Source organism: Cetorhinus maximus, chromosome 23 (genome assembly GCF_964194155.1).
Source record: "Cetorhinus maximus chromosome 23, sCetMax3.hap1.1, whole genome shotgun sequence".
Lineage (NCBI taxonomy): Eukaryota > Metazoa > Chordata > Chondrichthyes > Lamniformes > Cetorhinidae > Cetorhinus > Cetorhinus maximus.
In genome coordinates this window covers 53,979,692-53,996,128 of record NC_135901.1, presented here as the reverse complement: position 1 = coordinate 53,996,128, position 16,437 = coordinate 53,979,692, and the positions used below count along the sequence as shown (strand labels likewise).

Sequence of the window (16,437 nt, the reverse complement as noted above, 5' to 3'; positions counted from 1 at the left end):
TGGTTTTATATAAACGTCATTAATGCAAATCCGGGGCCTGGATTCGTCACTGAGTTGTTAAGGTGTCGGGTTTTGAATGCTTTGGGATCTCCACAGGTAGGCTGGAATCCTGCCAACTACTCTTATCATTCCTGAAATTTTCAATGTACCTGCACAATTAATTATCGATTAAGTTGAATAAAAACCACCCAAAATCTCCAGCGTGCTCTGATTTCCATTCGTCTGCAAGCATTCACAAAAGTTGCAGCTAGAAATGAAACAAAAACGGAGCCAGGTTGGTGTCAGGCTTGCTTTCTGGGTGTTTGTCTCTCCATAGAGAGAACCCCTTGCCCTCTGTCACGCTCGGTGTATATGTCTGTGTATGTTCCTGTGTGCGTCACTGTGTTTCAGTTCCTCACTTTTACCATTCAAGCATTATTCACGTTAGTTGTGTGGCTTCATGTTAAGACGGTATAGAGAACAAAAAGAGCAGTTTTAAAATATACAAGAGGAATTTTCTTTCTCTTATTTGAATGGAGACTTTTCAGCTTCTGAGGGTCGGTTTGGTACAAAGTGGAGGTTGATTGAAATTGTCACTGATCAACATTTAAACAGACAGACACCGAGTCTTTGTGGTTTGGAGGTTAAGGCAACGAACACATCGGGAGAATGAATTTGTAAATATAAATAGTCCAAACTGAAATCCCTCGGACATTAGGAACTATTTCTACTGCTGTCAGGTGTCGCAAGGACCAGGAACGTAAAAGTTCAACAATAAATGTTCCAGGAACGGATAGGATATAATCACCAAGATAGGCTGAGCAGCCTGAAGCTCTTTTCTCCAGGAAAGAGAAGGCTGAGAGATGACCTGATAGAAATGGGATGCTTTGTTGTTGTTTCTTCAGGGATTCGAGGTGCAATTTATTTCTTCAGCTACAGATTTACATCATTTGAATCTGCATCAAACAAACAATGAAATGTTTAGATATATAGAAAGAAAGATTCTACGTTGAGATGGAATTCTTAAAATCAGATTTTGTCATCTGCTGAATCAGCATTTTTATCAAACTCTCTCTGTCATTGGATTACAACAGTGACTACACTTCAGAAAGATTTCATTGGCTCTAAAGCGCCTCCCGTTGTCCAGAGTTGATGAAAGGCTCTGTTTAAATGTAAGCCCTTCTTTCTCTTCTTTCTTTCTGTCTGTCAATCTAAGTTAACAATCATATGAAATGGTGAAGTTTATCTGTTCCCAGTGTCTACTCCACTCTCGGACTCTATCTGTCTGCCTTTGCCTCTGTATATCTGCCTCGCTCTCTTTCACTCTCTCAGTCTCTCTGTCTGTGTCTCTATCTCTGTTGACTCTTGTGCTCTTTGTTCACCCCATTCACTCGCTGCCTGTGTGCAACCAAAATTCACTGGATTGATTCCTGAGATGAGACGGTTGTCCTAGGAGGAGAGATTAAATGGGATGAGTCTGTTCTCTCTGGAGTTTAGAATAATGAGAGGTGATCTCATTGAAAAGGCTGACATTCTGAGTCAGCTTGACAGTGAACATGCTGAGAGGCTGTTTCCCCCTGGCTGGAGCGTCTAGAACTGGGCTCACATTCTCCAGATAATGTGTCAGCCACTTAGGACTGAGGTGAGGAGACATTTCTTCACTCAAAGGCTTGTGAATCTATGGAATTTTGTAGCCCGGATGTCTGTGGATCCCCAGCCAATGAGAATATTGAAGGCTGAGGTCGATTAAGGGAATGAAGGGCTATTGGAATTAGGTGGGAAATTGGTGTAGAGTTTGGGGATCTGACATGATCTTATTAAGTGGTAGCGGAGGCTCGAGGGGGCTTATGGCCAATTTTTAATGTTCTGTTTCAGTGGAAACACCATCAAGGCGACAGGGAACCGCAGGTTGAGAGAGGTAGCCTGGCCGAACGGCCTCAGGTGCTGGGTCCAGGTTCCATTATTTGTGGAACCGCTGCCAAGTTTATTGGTGGTTCACTTGTGGGCCATTTTGAATGCTCTCTTCTGAAATCAAAGTGCCAGCTCAAAGAGAATGCGGGCGTGTATAGGGTTTTATTTTAATTGGGAGAAGGAGGAGAGGCAATACAAATAGTAATTGCTTGTATGAGAATGTACAGGAGTGGAAATAGTTGAGTTGTTCTTCCAGACAGAGCATGGAGAAGATGGGCCGAAAGCCCGCCTTCTCTGCTGCAGCCATCTTATATACCAGCAACATTAACCTGTTCATAGGGCCAGTTGCGGTGGTCGTGTGGTTAAAGCGATGGAGTTTAAATCAGTTGGGTTTTCCCGCTGCTCATTATTCCTGGTTTTAACTCTGTGTCTACAAAGTTATTTCTCGGTTAGATTCAATCAAATCCATCCAAGCACTAAAGCTTCCAAGGGGATTTTCCTATTTCCGTTCATTCACAAATACATTCACGAAACTTGTAGTCATAGTGGGACATAAACAGAGGCAGGTTGGTGTTATGCTTGCTTTCTGAGCGTTTGTCTCTCCTTAGAGACTAACCCTTGCCCTCTGTCACTCTCGGTGTATATTTTTGTGTCTGTTCCTCTGTGTGTGTCAATGTGGTTCAATTCCCGAAGGGGTGAATACATTTTTACCATCACAAACTTTATTCACATTAGTTGTGCAGTTTCATCTCAAAATGTTACAGAGAAAAATATCAGGATGGAAGATGCAGGAGGAGTTTGCAATGTTTGGAAGGAGGTGCAGCTAAGAAGTGGAAGATTCAGTGAGAAGTTTTCTTCTCATTTAACACGAGATTTGGAACCAGATCTGGGAGATATTTGTATCGGTGTAAACAGTAAAATCTCCCCTATTACCGTTATATTTTGCCTTGCACCACTATCTCTATAGTCAGTGCTTTGCAACATATCACAGTCCTTCTCTCATTCCCTATATTCACCTCTGTGTTTGTTCTCGAGCCGTTGCGACCAGATGACATTTCCAACTCTGATCCAAAACTCACGCTCTCACACCACTGATTGTGGCAAAGGTGGTCTGCATTTCTCGCTTTAATCAGGAAATTATCCAGTCTCGCTTTAATAGTTTGCACGAGGCCAATAAATTATCATTCCCTGATCAGGAATTGAACCCGGCCCATGGCCCGGTGAAAGCGGCGAAACCGAACCACTAGGGAAACTGTGCACGAGCCTTACAATCTGACTTATCTATGTTACCTGTGCCTTTAATTTTTATATCCGACCCCTTGGAACAAAAAGAGGCAAAAGCAGCGTAGATTAGATAAGTCAACTCCAGAAACAATTTGGCAGATTCCCTGGTGGTCTAGTGGTCAGGATTTGGTGCTTTCCCCACCACGGTCTGGGTTTAATTGCCAGTCAGGGAATAAAGGTTTGTGGATCTCGATAAATTGTTTAAACAAGTGTTGATTACTTATTGCTTGAAAACATTTAGCAGCTCTGCTAGAAGCAGAAGAGTGAGAGTATCGCCTCAGAGCTGGAAAAATCACATTTGGAACAGGTGGAGAACACAGAGGCGGAGTGAGGGAATGACTAAGAGTAGGGCTGGTTGCAAAGCACTGACCAGAGATGGTGGCGCAAGGCCAAATATGGGTGGCAGAAGGACAAATGTTGCTCCCTACTGTTTGTACTGGCACAGCGATCACTCCTGATCATTCAACCAATCACAACTGCTCTTTCTTTGCTCTAACTTTTTATGAGTTTATGGTTCCCAACAGCACGGGTCATTCTGCCATTTTATAGCCCAATCGAGCGAGATATACTTTCTTACCTTGTATTCGGCTCTTAACAAACCAGAACACTGAGCAAATTCAGCGAGTTTTCTGGTCATTTCTAGTACCAGTTTGTCACGAGACTAATTGAACGACACATCAATCCTTCACTGGAGCTCACTGCGTCCAAAGAGCACTGTTCTCATCAGCTTGTTATGTGCCTTCTTGCAGTGCATCTGCTGAACAATATAAGCTTATCACAGCTCCACTTCCTTCACATTGAAACCCAGTGTGAAAATATGAACAATTTCAAAGCTGAACAACGTACTAGAACGTGCTCGTACAAGTACAAACGGACTAGAAGGAGAGTGTGACTGTGGATAATCGGCACTGTGGACATTCCTGTAATCAGAATCTGGGAGGATCAGGAAGATGAGATCCTGGTGTCTCTTTACCCTGTTGTCTGCAAACTTATCGCCTTATGTTTTACATTCCCATCAACTGACTCTGTCTGCATCGAGCAGCTAATTGACCCGGGAGCAGGACACGAGACAGGGACAGAAGCAGAAAGAGATGTGACATGAAAGTGCTTTGAATTTGCCATGAAAGATGCTGCCAGTTGCTTTCAATGGTGAATGTCTGCCTTGCAGCGATTAGATGGTTTTTTTTTTCCTTTTTGAAAGCAGCAAGATTTTAGAAGTACCACAGCGCCCTTCTCCTTGAGTTCCCTGACTACATCTGGCAGCATCTTTGATTTGAGAGGCATAATTTATAGTTCAGATGTAATGGAGTTCCGATGAAAGATTACAGACCTAAAATGAAAACTATGTTTATCTCTCCACAGAGGCTACCAGGTCTACTGAGAATTCCAGTATTTATGTTTTTATTTCAGATGACCAGCATCTGCAATATGTTGCTTTTCTTTACCAGATTAGTGAAACATATAAGATTGTGAGCGTACCTGGCAGGGCGGATGTTGAGAGGATGTTACCTCTTGCGGGAGAATCTAGAACTAGGGGTCACTGTTTAAAAATAAGCGGTCACCCATTTAAAACAGAGAGGCAAAGTGTTTTTTCTCTCAGAGATTCGTGAGTCTTTGGAACTCCTGAAAAGGCTATTGAAGCAGAGTCTTTGAATATTTTTAAGGCAGAGATGGATATATTCTTGGTAAGCAAGGGGGTGATAGGTTATCGGGGGTAGACGGGGTACAGATTTCAGGTTACTGTCAGGTCAGCCATGATCTTATTAAATGGCGGAGCAGGATTGAGGGGCCTAATGGCCTACTCCTGCTCCTTGTTCTCATGTAGTGCTAAGAATGTGAAACCCATTACCAGTAGATTTAGAGATCCATGTCTGAGCTGAAAACGTGCAGGTAAGCTCACACTGTAAACAGATTGTTCACCAGGTGGAAATGGAAAGGGATTCGCTCTATCATCGCAATTACTAACACAGCAACACAGTCTCGCTGGTATTATGAGTAATGCAGTTGGTAAAGCAGAGTTATTTAAATTCCCAGAGGGAAACCTTAAACAACTGTCATTGATTTTAAGTGCTATGTTTGAGATGCGACCCTAAATTCAGGAATCAGACCACCAGCTCTCGAAGTTTTAAATTAAACAAAGTAAAACATTTTATTAATTTACACAGATTAAAATATATATACACATGGCTACAAATTATTACTCTCAGAAATTTTAACAAATTCCCAAACTAATCTCCATTAAGGCAACAGCAACCCATTGACTTAACCAGACACCAGGCAAAGCATTTTCACCGTACAAATTCAAAATGAGGTTCTTTTCATTTGTTCCTTGTGGAGTCAATTGGAGGCTTGCAGCTGCCTTTTGATCGCATGTTGCCTTTGTTCTGCACACCCAAAATGGTTGTCTTGTTATACCTACCATCACTGATTGAATGCTAATTCTCATTTTCCCACCAGCCTCTTTGAACACCACCTTTTAACAATGAAAGCCCTTTCATAATACCAATTTTATTAAAACGATAAATATATTGCTTGGTAGCAGCTAGGCAGGTGTCCGTTTTCACCCTACTTCTTGAATGCTCGACTAAAAAATGCAAATGCACGTTATTCCTCTTACAACTCAAAACTAGCACACATCAAAGCACCCAGGCTAGCTGGCTTTAATCCAAATAAGACTCACCCATAGACTAAACCTCTATTTGAAAACAAAAGTATTTACCAAAATATTATGTACATAATAGCTTCATGACCCCGGTGGGCGGACATTCACGTGAGCAAAGGGCTTTATTCAGTTTGCCCACATGTTAACACTCCATCTTTAAAGGTTCAAAGGATTTGATCCACAATCTGAGGATTGCTACTGGCAAAGGACGGTTTAAAAGCCACCAACTCATCCCATCTGCTGAGATTCCGCTGAGTTCAGATCTAACTCCAGGGGTTTGTTCTGCTGTTCATTGCACACAGGAGAGAATTATGGTGGAGCCCAGAGCAATTTGGTCGCTGTATCAATTGATTGAACAATTTTATGCCTTGCCTCAATGGCATTCATCGTATCTGATTACAGGACATAGGTTGATTTCCTACATTTTCGCCCTTCAATGGCGGAGTGCTCACCCAGCATTCACTGCGGGACAGAATGTGCCCTATTCTCACGACAGCAGTTCCTGGCACATGCGCATTGTTGTATGTGCTTGGAGCGTGCGCATTGCGGTTTGCTTCATGAGCATGCGCACTGCTGGTCTGTGACTGAAGCCGCTCAGAGTGGTTGAGAAAATATAGAGTGGAGCAAACTAACAGAGTTAGTGGGAGTGTGAGGAGGAATGGAGCCAGCGCAGTGGGAAAAAAAGGTTTATAAAGACACAGTGCAGGTTTGAGACCCCAATTAACAAGGTACGGGTGTTGCGGTTGTAGAGAACGGGCCGATATAATATAAATATAATATAAATATGAATATAATTTAAATCCAGTTTCTCAAACCACTCAACCACACTTACCACAGCGAATGTCCCTTTAACCATTGCTTTGAGTGCGACCAGCCCTGAATTAGAACAGAACAACTGGAGCAGGAATGGAACCATTTTGCCCCTCGAGCCCCCCATAGTATTGGAGAATCAGAGACAAGGTTACATTTGGCCCTGGCCTGAGGAACGTAGGAGTAATGAACAGGAGGAGGCCATTCAACACTTCCAGCCTGCTCCAGCATTCAATCAGATCATGGCTGATCCGGTTCTGATCTCAACTCCACTTTCATACTCCCCCACCAGAGACCCCTCCGCCCCCACCACCGTGCTTCCCCCCACTCCTGCCCCCGGCATAAGCCTTGATTCCCATGTCCATCAAAAATCTGTCTAATTCTGCCTTGAATAAATTCAGTGACCCAGCCTCCACTGCTTTCTGGGGAAAATAATTCCACAGGCCAACGACCCTTTGAGAGAGAAAAAAATCTCCTCATCTCCGTCTGAAAAGGGAGAACTTTTACCCTTATGGAAACTAACTGACCTGGTCCCACTCCCCCGCCTTTTCCCCAGAGACCTGCATTTTCTGTCCAATTCTCTTTTGAAATCCGGGATTGAATCTGCCTCCCCCACACTCTCAGATAGTGCATTCCAGATCCTAACCACTCGCTGTGTAACAGAGAAACCCCTTTAGAATTGTACAATTTATTTGATGTTGCCTCTCCTCATTCTCCTGACCAACATGAATCGCTTCACAGTTCCCTCGAGCAAATTTCAGTATTGTTTTTACAGTTTTCACGAGGAATCCCTGCCATTGTATCAGTTAGCAGAGCGGAAAAAAACGGGGATTGAATCTAGGCTGGGGTGGATGAAAGCACTAAAGCTTTCCGACTTCCAGTGAAGCCGAAGGCAGTTTACACTCGCACAGTAGCAACTGTGACACTAACAAAGAGGATGGAGAAGGACTCAGTTTGAGCGGTGACACTGCCGGAGGAATGGGGAGCTGGGATTCACCCATCACAGCAGCAAAGTTTAAAAAACGGCGCTGTCCAGCCTGGGGCTTGAGCCCACGACCCTAAAATTAAGAACCGTCTGCTCTACTGACTAAGCCATGCATGATGCGGTTGTTTCACGTGCTTCCAACCCAACTGGAAATCAAAGAGTGAGAATGAAAAAGGAAGAGAAGTGAGGGGTTTTGTAGATCCCACAGGAAAGAGACTCCAGGATCAGTTCATTGTGACAGTTCACACAGCAACAAGAAAACAACATTCCTTGAGGAGGGCCAAAACCGGGCGGCAGGAGTGGGAGCGCCGAATAATAGCACGTTTAGCTCAAACACAGAAGACTTGTTCAACCAATAACAGTATCGAATGTGTTAGACATGAACACGAAGTGAACAGTGAGGTGAAATAGTGCCACAAACTGCGGATGTACAGCTTCCAATTTCCAAAACCCACCAAGGAATCAATGCGGCTCCTCTGAAACTTTCAAGGCAAATATTGATCCTTTATAAGGTTCCGTTCCCAGAACTATACACAGTCCTCCAGGTGTGACCTAACCAGGGCCTTGTATAGCTGTAGCAAACCTTTCCCTCTTTTCTATAACAGCCTCTGTAACAGGTTGAACAGCAAGAGGAATTAGATTGTCCATATCGACAGGGGAAAATAAGGAGATGCTTGGTCAGAATAAAATTCCTTTGCAAATTCCATTTGAAATGAACTTCATTTTTTTTTTGAAAGCTGTTTAAGAAACCCCAGCCTAAGCCTTCATGTCATTGGGTCAGGGGAACTTTGTTAATGTTCACACACTGAGCATGGACACGGCAGAAGCTCCTGCACCTCTTTCAATATTGTTTTTCTTCACTCAGAGTTTTCAAAAAGGAATTCGAAAATGAATTGAAAGTGTCAAACATCATGGTTATGTAGAAAGAAAACGAAATTGAGACTAATTGGAAAGAACATTGTAAAAAGTTGTTATTGATTAGAAGGGCTGAATGGTCTCCTCACGTGCTATGTCATTTTATGATAACATTATCAGATTAATTTGACGACAGCATTTCTAAATCTGCCACCTGAATTCCATTTCCGTAAATCAAAGACCCAAAGTGCTGCTGCAGGACCTCACAGTTTAATATGATGTGTAGGTGCCTCTGGCTCTGTCAGGTATTGTTCTGTAGTGGAGTGGTTATCACATGTGAAAGGTCCCCGCTTTGAAACTGGGCAGAAATATGATCAAAATATGTTAATTTAATGGGAAGCAAATATCCAAAACTACACGTTTGATGCTAAATATTAAGGGAATACAGTGTCTCACAGCCACGTGTCCTGTTCATCCGTCAGTCAACGTCACAAAAACACATCATCCGCTCATGATGACGTTGCTGGTTGTGAGAGTTTGCTGAGCGCTAATTGGCTGCCGCGTTTTCTATATCACAACAATGGCGACACTTCAAAATGTCCTTCATTGCCTGGAAAGCGCTCTGAGACGCCCGCTGGTCGGGAAAAGCGCTATAAGCATTGACCAGAAGGCAGGGCTGGAAGGTACTATATTCAGCAAACGTGATTGAACAGATTGTGGTAATTTTTCTGCCCGATTTCGAACCACTTGTTAGGCAAACGTAATAACCACTACACTAAATGCAAGTCTGTCTTTCTTTAATTATCTTAAATTCCAGTCCTCTGGCTAGTGACCCCCGTCAGTGGAAACAGTCTCTCCCTATCTGCTCCATCAAACCGCCCCATCCCCGTTGCCCCCCACCCCCATCATTTTGAGCCGCTCCATGAATTCTCCATTTAACCGACATTGCTCTAAAGAGAACAAGCCCGGTCTCTATAATCTCTCCACAAAACTGAATTTCCTCATCCCTGGACAAGATGCAAGGCGGAGGATTGAGACGAGATTTTGGAAAATATTGTCAGTTGGCAGGTAGGAAAATGGAGAAGGAACCAAACCAGAAAACCCAGTCTCCAGCTTTGTGAATCTTTAGAAACTCTTTGTGAACCGGAATCAGAGGAGAATGAAGGGTGAACTGTTCGACTGACCAGAGACAGTCAAGGCACCTTTCCCTTCTTTAAGACGCTGGAACATTGACTCTGATGTTCTCAGTGAAATTAACTGATCTGAGACTTTGAAAGGATTCTCGTTACTGCACATCAGGAATTCAAACCTAATATCGGCTTCAGGACAATCAGAATACTTGGTAACAGACAAGACAGCGAAAGACTCAAAGAGAGACGGCACCGGTTGTACGAGAGCTGGTTCCCGGTGACATGGATGTGTCTGCAGTGGGTGGGATCAGACTGTTTTCATGTATCCACAATGAATGTCCCACTCTTTTATTTGGGAAGAGTAAAACTGAGAAAGAATAATTGTCACTCCAGTCGCGGCAATCTGAAGCTTTCACTCGCTGAGCCATTGGTTTAGGATATTTTATAGAGGATATGGTACCTCGTCACGTCTCTGTGGCGCAATTGGTCAGCGCGTTCGGCTGTTAACTGAAAGGTTGGTGGTTCGAGACCACTCAGGGACGAAGCTGTCACTGTTTTCTCCCCGTCATTACTCATTAACGCTCTGGTTTGTTTCGGGCCTCTGAAACCACAAGAAAATCCTCCCACCCCCACCCACAAGTTGCAAACTCGGCTCCCACATCAAGCTTTGTTTATGGACATTCATTTCTGATATGACAAAGAAAATGAACGATCATGTACCCCCATCTAATTTAATACAGATCTATGAGGCAATTGGATTGAAACAAACCCATCAATTAGTCGCTCCACGGTAACTGAGACAGGAAAAAGTAGCAATATTCCAGCCCCATACTCTCCAATCACCCGCTGCCAGCAGAAACATATTCTTATTTTGCTGAATGTTATCTTCAGAAATGCTGAAGAGCGAATCTAATGTGGCTGCAAGATGTAGCATTCAGATCACATTCAACAACAAACAGGAATGGGATCGATGCAACTTTTCCACACAGTTGGGTGACAATGTTTTTCACGAGCATCGAATGGAGTAATTTGCACACGCGAAATGAGCGGGGTAACCACAAGGTTACAGAACCATTTCCCTGCCTGGATCCCAATGGAGATGTCTGGAATGTTAAACGGTGACGTCATGCAGCAGCACTTTGGGTCTTTGTTTTGAAGAAATTGAATTCGGCTGTTCTCATTAGAAATGCTGGAGACAGACTGATCAACAATGTCATCATCAAATGGCACAGCGCGGCAAGAGGACCTTCCGCACATTTTATTTATACCAGCTTTTTACAAACATCTTGCCAATTAATCCCAACTTCCTTCTCTCTTTCCATGGATCAGAATTTTCTCCCTTTCAACCATTGCCAAATTCCCCTTTGTAGAAGGAGTTTCTGCAGAATCCATGCACTTTGCCTTAATGAATAGTTCCCTTACCCAATGAAATTAAGAGTTGGACTAGGGTTCCTTCTCCAGTTTTCGATACAAGCATAAGCTATTTATGCAATTCCTTTCATGGTGAACTTTCAAAAGATGTTTATTCTGATCAGACATGTCCTCAGTATTTCCTCAGTCATGATGACTATGAAACTATCATTGATTGCCATACAAACCCATGTGGTTCACCAGTCCTTTAGGGAATTCAATCGGCCGTCCTTACCTGGTCTGACCTGCATGTGACTCCAGACGCACAATGGATGTGGTTGATTCTCAACTGCCCTCTGAAATGCTTTAACAAGTTACACAGTTGAAGGGCAATTCAGGATGGGCAACAAATGCTGGCCAGCGATGCTCATGAAAGAATGAAGATCCATGATGAAGCGCGATACAAAGTGATTTTCTACCATCTCTCCCACTCCCTCATGTTCAATCATTGTATCAGTTGCATCTATCTTTAGGATGACGCTAGTCTTTGGATCACACCGGTCGTCATCTTTCAGTCAGTAATTAACTGTGAATTTGCATTTGTAAACTCATTAATTTCTGTTGTCAACTAAAGAAACTGCTAGTTTTTGTGCCTAGTCAGTTTCATCCCTCTTGATTTTGGAGCGGGGAGGGGGGGGGGGGTTGTTGGGGGCGGGGGGGTGGCTTTTTGCGGCTTGGCGAAGGGCAGATTTAATGTGGCGGTGAGATACTATATTCAATTAATATTCAACAACAAATGTGAATTATGAAACTTTCCCTCACACTTAGATGTGTAAATCTCGATAATGTTTCTACCCATTTCCAGACAGGGGACCTTTTGCGTGTACGTAGTAACCATTGCACTACAGAAACAATGGGCAGAACCACATGGACTGACTTAGAATATCAAACCATGCAGTCTTACTGCACTTCCGAACCCTGTTTTGTGGAAGTACAATTCGGCTGAAAAACATAACCATGCGGCAGAGAAATTGACTTGACATTAGAATCATAAAATGACACAGCACATCAACAGGTTATTCAACACTTCACACACGTGTGAACTATCTTATTGCAATTCGTCTGACTTATTGTCTCTTTCTTACAACCATGCCTTTTGGAGAAAATCAGTCAAAGCCTGGGGAAGTGCCAATGTCACATGGCTGTGAGATAATGTATTCAGCTATTATTTGGCAACAAACGGGAATTGTGCAACTTCTCACAATTAAATGGCTCAATTTTAATAATGTTTCCGTCAGTTTTCGAACCAGCGACCTAGCACATGTGAAGTGAACGTGAAACCACTAATTTTTTCTCTAATCATTTATAGGATATGGACATCGCTGGCCAGGTCACTACACCACAGAAACAAGTTGTGAGAAAAAGCCAAAGGGACTTGTATGGAATGTCAAACTGTGTAGACATGCTGCACTGCAAGATCCTGTTTTACAGGTATTGAATTGGAGTGGGACATTTTGGAATGCTGCAGAGAAATTGATCTAATTGTAAATTTACACAGCTCATTAGGAGGCCTTTCGACCCATCGGGTGTGTGCTTTCTTCCACTTAGTTCCAATGTCATTCTCTTCCTTCATAACCCTGCAGTTTTATTTTCCATTTCAAATAATTGCCCAATTCCCTTTTGAAAACTCTGATTGAAGAAAACCAATATTGAAAGAGGTGCAGGAGCTTCTGCAGTGTCCATGCTCAGTGTGTGAAAATTAACAAAGTTTCCCTGACCCAATTATATGGAGAGTTGTGCTGGGGATTCATATATGGTCTTCGAAATAAAAAGAAATAATTACAATAAAGAGTACTCCTTATTCGATATCTACAATCTAATTCCTCTTGCTGTACAACCTGTTACAGAGGCTGTTATGCAAAAGAGGCTTACTGCAGATACACGAAGCCCTGCTTAGATCGAACCTGGAGGACTGTGTGTAGTTCTGGGAACGGCACCTTTTCAAGGATCAATATTGTTTTGCAGCATTGTCCAACCAATCGCCCATTTTCCCACGGAACTTGGTTTCATCAGCTAAACCACAGGCTCCAGCAAGAGTTGAACTCGCGACCCCTGGTCTACTAGACCAGTGCTCTAACCACTGAGCTATGGAGCCAACTGCTCAATCAAATGCCCGGAAAGTCAACCATATTCAGTGGACGAGGACCAGGATGACATTTCAGGCAGATGACATTTGATAGACCTGGAAATGTCTGAGAGGGAGAACAGGAAGTTAAAAGATGCGACATGAAAGTGGCAGAATTTGATGCGTGTCAGTTACTTTCAGTGATGAATTTCTGCCATGTGTCGCCTTGTCAGTTTCACAGGAGCCGCAGGGATGAAGTTGGTGACATGTGGTTGAAATGAGGAATAATGGGAACTGTAGTCAGCAGGATTCAAACCGACAGGGGGAGACACCAGTGGATTTCAAATCCATCACCTTAAACATTGAGTTATGACCAACAGCTCCTCCGAGTTCAAAGGTGTTCTAATCAAATCAGAGATGGCGAAAAAGTAAGTCACTCGGCCCATCGCGCCTGTGCTGGCTCTTTGGAAGAACAACTCACCCGATTCCACACACTCGAATTTCCCCCGCAGCCATTTATATTTGTATTGCCTCTCCCCGTTCTTCCTGTCAAAATAAAGGAGCATTAAACCAGAATCTCCTCTTGCTCACCTAAAGGAACTTCCTAAAGTGCCTGAAAGGGGGAATGTGACTGAAACTGTGGCAGCGCTGGGATTCGGACTAACTCCTCTTTTCACAAAAAAACAAGTATCAGTTGGAACTCGCTGGGTGACAGCAGAGGTGGCAATTTTTGTTATTTATTTTATTTTGTTTGCTACTGAAGGACCCAGTGACAGCCCGGAACTGTGTGACAATGAATGATGTTCCAGCTAACAGCAATCGCTGTTGTCATTGGCTGAGGAAGTCGTTTGTGTTCGATATAAACATGTAATTTTGTGGGGGAAACGTGTCTCTGGTGAGCGAGGACTGGAATGAGAATAAAAGGCACAGGTAGCACAGATCAGCCGGTTGTGAGGTTTGCAAACAGTTTCTCTGGTGCAGAGGTGATTAGGAATTGGCGCTTTCGCTGCTGCGGTTCTATATATACTTTTTGACATAAACATAATTGATTTATGCAATTGATTTCATAGCGAATTTAAAACAACACATTTTTTCTTATCAAGATACCCTTGCTATTTCTGTGCTGATATCTACAATCTGATTCAATGTGCTCTACAAACGGCAGAGCTGGATTCAGGTTCCAGTCTCTGGCGGAATGGGTCCGAATCCCGCGGCTGCCAAACCTTCAGATGCTTCCCCCTTTCTGGCACTTTAGGAATTCTGTTTGGGTGGACAAGAGGCAACTCCAGTTTAATGCCGGGCGGGTGGCGGGGGGTGGGGAGAGCGTGCGGATTGCGGTCCTTGATTTTGTTTGGAAGAACGGGGAGAGGCAATACAAATACAAATTGCTGTGGGGGAAAGGAGGGTGTGTGGAATTGGTTGAGTTGCTCTTCCAGAGAGCCAGCACGGACACAATGGGCCGAGTGACTTATTTTGTCACCATCTCTGATTTGATATGAGTGTGCATGGACTATGGATGTGCTGTTAGTCGTGTACGAGTGTTTGAAGCGATGGTTTCAAGATCTATCGGGCCTTCCCAATGTAGGTTGCAATCCTGCTGACTGCGGCTCTTATTATTCCCGATTTTAACCAGGTACCAACAGGATTAATTATCAGGTAAATAGAATATAACAAAAACACCCGCGCTTTCTTATTTAAATTAATCTGTATGGATTCACGAAATCTGCAGTCACAAATGGAACAAACTGAGCCAGTTGGTGACATCCTTTCTTTCTGGGTGTTTGTCTCTCCTCAGGCCTCTGTCACTCTCGGTGTATATGTCTGTGTGTGTTCCTCTGTCTGTGTCAATGTAGTTCCGTTCCCCATTTTTCACAATCCATACTTCATTCACCTTAGTTGTGTGGCTTCATATTAAAATCGTAGAGAGAAAATAAAAATAAATTTAAAAGATTGAAGGGGAATTTTTTTCTGTATTTTTTTTGAGTGGAAACTGCTCAGTTACTAAGTGTCTATGTTACAAAGTGGAAGGTGATTGAAATTTTCACCGAGCAACATTTAAACAGACATTCACCGGGTCCTTATGATCGAGTGTTTAAGGAAATGGACGCTGGAGAGAGATAATTTGTAAATACAAATAGCCCAAACTCATATCCCTCGGACATTAGGAACTGGATTTCTTCTCGAAGTTTTTCCACGTGTGACATTTGCAGCTCTGATGTGAAACTTCAACTCTTACTCCTCTGATTCGGGCGGAGCTGTTGTGCGTTTTGGTTTTCAATCAATAAGTAAATCAGGCCTGTTTTAACAGTTTGTACCAGATCAATAAATCTTCATTCTCTGACCAGGAAACGATCCTGAACCGCGGCAGCACAAGGGCCGAATCCTCACCTCTAAATCACGAGGACAGCTGTCTATAAGTCTTGCAACGTGCTTTATCTGAGCCACATTTGTCATTTCTTCAGACAATTTCACCAGAGACAATTTTTTCCTACAGAATTTTGTGTTTAACTAGAACTCAAACGACATCTTCAGCGAATGGCACCCATTCTTTTTAAGGGGTGAGCTCAGTGGAGGATTGGCACCAATAAACTGTCGTTCAACTGATCTGATTCCAAATTCCGTGCCAGAAATAACAAGAAAACCCCCTGAAATTGCTCAGTGTCTTGACTTCAAAAGCGTTGGATAGAATGTAAGAAAGTACATTCCCCAATAGTGTGCAATAAAATGTTGGAATGATAGTGAAAGAAGCAACCGTGATGCTGGAAAAGATAAAATTATAGACAGTTCCAGCAAAGAAAGAGGCCATTCGGCCTGGCGCGCTGCTTTCAAAGGGCAGTTGTGATTGATTAGCCAGGAGTGATATTTGTGTCAGTGTAAACAGTCGGCAGTGAAATCTCCCACATTACCGCGGCAGACATTCATCACAGAAAGCAACTGACACACATCAAGTTCTGGCGCTTTCATGTCACATCTTTTAACTCCCTGTCCTCCCTCTCAGACATCTCCAGCCGATCAAATATAATCCACGTGGAACGTTATCCTGTTCCCCTTTCCATTTATTATGGGGACTTACTGTACCAGGTGGTAGTGTTCCCATCCATCTGCTGCCATTGACCTTCTAAATGGTAGTGGTCGTGGGTTTGGAAAGTGCAGTCGAAGGAGCCTTGATGAGTTCCTACAGTGCATCTTCTAGATGGTACACACTACTGCTACTGTGCGTCGGTGGTGGAGGGAGTGAATGGCGAAGGTGATAGGTGAGGTGTCAACAAGTGGGCTACTTTGTGCTGGATGGTGTCGAGCTGGAGCCAACAGTGTGTTGCTGGAGCCGCGCTCACCCAAGCAAGTG

The 16,437-nt window shown here is 43.3% G+C and overlaps 1 protein-coding gene and 2 non-coding genes across 3 annotated transcripts in view; 1 reads left to right on the top strand and 2 right to left on the bottom strand.

The window, feature by feature from the left end:
- LOC144698562 (uncharacterized) overlaps positions 1-16,437 on the bottom strand; it is a 1,040,782-nt gene that overhangs the window by 698,496 nt on the left and 325,849 nt on the right. The gene's annotated exons all lie outside the window — the stretch shown is intronic.
- Positions 10,085-10,158, top strand: trnan-guu (transfer RNA asparagine (anticodon GUU)). The gene has a single exon. It is a non-coding gene; the product is annotated as a tRNA-Asn (tRNA).
- trnat-agu (transfer RNA threonine (anticodon AGU)) lies at positions 13,049-13,121 on the bottom strand. Its single transcript has one exon. It is a non-coding gene; the product is annotated as a tRNA-Thr (tRNA).